Raw genomic sequence first — 4,165 nt, 5'->3', positions numbered from 1 at the left:
GAAAAGGAAATTGCCCTGCTCAAGTGATGGATTCTGTTTCAGCCGTCATGACCCACGTTATGAGGGAGTCCAGGGACCCGGGTCCTGGCCCTTACAGGCAAAGCAGCTGCAAACGTCCACTGGGAGCTCGCCCGCCGAGGGCGTGCAGTAAATGGCCAAAGGCTGACCCGCCACCCCACCGCCACTCCAGGCTGAGCACTCAGCCCTGGGTCTCACCTAGCCTGGAATGCCCCCCATCTCCCCCTCCTCTCTGCTTACCTACCCCTATCAAGGCCCAGTTTGAGTTCCAAATATGGCCATACTCGAGGCCCATAGCCTCAGGACCCCCTGTATTACTTTTTATCAGTTTATGTTTGTGTGTTCTCTTCCCCCGGACTGCAAGATCCTCGGGCACAGAGAGCACCCTCGTTTTGACATCTTTCAGTTAAAGATTTACAATAAGTTATGATTAAGATGACGCGATCGTGTTAAAATGGGAAAATAGTAACATTTTAGATCTTTTCTCGAAGAGAAGATGAGATACTTGAACAATACTTGCTTCCCTCTTACTGATTCTCAGGCAGGGTTTTTCCAGTGAGGCACTGATACCTGGGGACACTGTGGGAATTCTCAGCAGTGTGTTGCTGTTACTTTATCAAGGGGAAATCTACCCATTCAGAGCAAAAGGGGTCCTCTTCTGGACAATAAATGGTTCTTTTCAGAATTTTGTTGAGCTTCAAGTCAAACATAACTTTGTTTCCTTGAGAAAGAAGATGGGGCCACAGAGCTATTGGGGGTCCCTACTTTCAGTATTTGGGGGCTTTGAGATGGGGACACCAGGCCATCTCTTTGTCTCAAGACATCAAATGCTTGCTTCTTGGCAGTCACTTTGGAAGCAGCTTTGCTCTTCATTGTCTGTAAAGGTGAATCTGAGGTTTTTCTCAGTATCAGTTAAAATACTTTTAAATGTTGGGCTTTGCAGCAGGGGATCTTGGAAAATTTTAGTCTTTTTTACCTTTTCTGCTGTCATCTGAATGTTGTAATCATGCAAATAAATGTTCTTTCAAAACTAGAAGTATTTGCTTTAACTCTAAACTAATTTTACATTTTTCCTTTATACTACTGTTTAAGGTAATTAGCAGTATTTCAAAAGGATTTAGTATTTTGGAAGAGTCTTAGTCCTAGAGCCTATCAAAAGGTGTGCCTTTTAGTTTTACTCTCAGAAAGAATCATAAAATGATTGTAATCATTTTTTAAAAAGATTTATTTGATATCTTAGCCCTGGCTACACTTAGAACAACACAGAACAAAATATCAACTCCTGGGCTCCACCACCCAAGAAATTCTCATTTAATTGCCCAGGGATAGTGCCTAGGCATGAGTGTGTGCTTGCAATCCCCTCCAGGGCTTCACTGGCCATGTAAAGATCAGACATGAGCACCTCATACATACCTCGGTTACAGCTTTTATTACTTTGTACTACGCTTATGTGCACTCCTTAGAGATGGCAAGCTTATGTAGAGCCAGGAGTTGTATCTCACTCATCCTTGGGTCTTACAGTAGACAGACATTTGTTAAACCACAAGTGCCTGACATTAACACAACTCTTTCTTGGGGGCTCAAATCCCGCAGAGAGAAAGCAAGGATGAACTCTAGGAAGTTTCTTAAGCAAAGGTGACCAGTCTCTGAACCATGTGACCCAACAAGATGGACATGGGTGATTAGCCCAGGAATAAGCACTTAACCAAGGTCTGCTGAGCTACGGGGTGTCCAGTAATCTAAAAGAGGTCCTGACACAAAAGCTCAATTCAACTCTAGCACCTAGTTAGTCCCCAGCGGGGCCAATTAGATCCTTTCACTAAAGGAGTTTAAATGTTAGATCAACAGAGAGCTGAGCAGTTGGTAGCAAGAGGAGAAGCCAAGAGACACCCGGAGAAAAACAGAGAGAGAAAGAGGAGCTGAATCACCTTGGCGGCTAAGCCTGTTAGAAGGCATCGCAGATGCCTGTGGCTCAGGGGGCAGCGAGATAACCCAGTCACAGAGCCGGATCCTGAATGACCTTCCAGTTCCTGAACTTCAATCCAGTTTTCGTGAGGCCTGGCTGGGTGGCCTTTCCGGAAGGCTTTTCGGAGACACGTGGCTGAGTGGTGGAGATTCCGGTCAGCCTTCCTTCCACAGTGAACTCCCATTACTTAGGGTAAACTCAGTGGTATCTGTTCTCTGCAACCCCCGAAAGCCCAGTCAGCACAACTCCCAGGGTCTAGCACTTTGCCTGGCACATAATGAACGCTAAATCATTGCAGGTGCTTGGACCGATGGGCCATTCCCTGTGAAAAAGCCTTCTAAAAATGAAGAATTCGTTCACAGCTGTGTAGAACACTGATAGGATCGCCGTCAAATTCCAAAAACAATGCTAAACTAGAATAAATCTGTTGAGCTTATTCTGCCCCCCCCCCATTTCCAAATCTATCTACACTTCTACCATAATCTATCAAAGAAGGAAACGTCAAATTCTGCAGAACTACAGTAAGCATCCTAATTTCAGCTAAGGGACATTTGGATGACTTGATTTTCACTCTGCTTAATATTAAATCACAGTAATGTTAGTAAGAGCAATTTTCCTCCCACACTAGCTTCAGTGACAAACCTCCAAAGTAGCTGATCTTTGACTTTTAAGCAGTTTAATGATATGAGATCTTCCCCCCACATTGCCACACACATTTCCCCTGTCTATTGTCTGTATTAGCTACTTGACGAACACATACTCCCCAACAACCGGATGAGTCATAAAATAAGAGGTACATGGATGTAAACTGAGCCTGTTTATGCTCTCCCTACCCCCAGCTAATAAAATAAAAGAGGTCCCACTGAATTCACGTCCAGTGGCTTCTGGAAAGCAGCTTTCTGCTTAGCAAAGACATATCTTAGTTAGTACATTATTTTAAAGGTAGAGCTAATTTTATGCCCTGTGTGAATGAAACGGATTTCTGGGGAGAGTCATGTGCAGGGTGTGTAAGGACTTGCCCTCCTCACGTCCTCTGCAAAAGGCTCTGGCTCTTCTGGTGGTAAGCAAACCAACAAAAGGAATGCCTACGAGGTCTCACAGAGATCAGAAGTGGGAGCTGGGTCCCTGCTCACGGAAACTCAGCACCCAAGGGAGTGCTTGCTTAGGTCCCCCATCTGCATTTTCAAAACTCTGGATAAAAGCAGATTTAGCCCAGCCTCCACTGACCTGTTCCTGATAAAGTGATCTTACGTCTCTGGAATTGGGATTCTGAATGTATGTGCCTACCCCACGTCTGGTATTATATTACAACAGCATGAAAATGGAGCCTAGGACCGAGGAGCGGGCCAGCCTCAGAAGCCTTCTTCATTGCCTGCCATGTAATACATGATATGCAAAGCCTCTGACTTCAGCCAGCAGATATTTGGAGACCGTGTTGGCCCTAGCATGGGGACTAAACTAATGTGTGTTTAGGTCAGAAAGCGAATCAGAAAAGCCACTGGAGGGCACGTCACGGAGTGAGAGCCCTATAAATTCTTCCCCACGCTCAGCGTCCCCTGGCAAACACTCGGCTTCCCTCCCCGGGCCGCTCCACATCTCTCCTCCGTAGTGCTAGGAGAACTCTGGCCAGCAGCTAGCTGCTCTCCTCGCCACTGCCTTCTGCCCTGCAGCAAAGCGAACGGGCTAGAAGACACCCGAGGAGGGAGGAACGCCTTCGACAGGCGCGAGGAAAGCCCAGTGTAGCCCTGTAGCCCGACAGAGCCCGAGCTCAGAAAGCCAGGCGCCAGGGAGAAGCCGGGCGCGGGCGCCGCGGTCAAGTTGGGATTGCCCCCTCCGGCTGGTCTGCGCCGAGCTCCTCACATTCCTCCGGATCTACCCGGCGAGGAGGAGGCACGAGCCCGGCAGCGTCTCCACACGCTGAGCGCTCTCTCCCTGCACCTCCGGGAGGGGCGCCTCGCGTCACCCACTCGCACCCCGAGCCCCCGCCTCGGAAGCTCGGGCGTCTCCTGGCTGCTCTCCTTTCCCTCCTTCACCGCCGCCTCCCGACCCCTCCCCTCCCCGGGCCCCGCGCCTCCCTTCCCCCATCCCGGCCCCCCGACCCGGGCTCTCAAGGACCAGCCTGCGCTCCTGGCGCCCTCATGTCTTCACGGGACTCTCGGCGCCGGTTGACGTGGTGTCTCG

Source organism: Camelus ferus, chromosome 3 (assembly GCF_009834535.1).
Source record: "Camelus ferus isolate YT-003-E chromosome 3, BCGSAC_Cfer_1.0, whole genome shotgun sequence".
In the NCBI taxonomy this organism is placed as follows: domain Eukaryota; kingdom Metazoa; phylum Chordata; class Mammalia; order Artiodactyla; family Camelidae; genus Camelus; species Camelus ferus.
The sequence above is the reverse complement of the archived record's forward strand: the minus strand, read 5'-3'. Positions refer to the sequence as shown.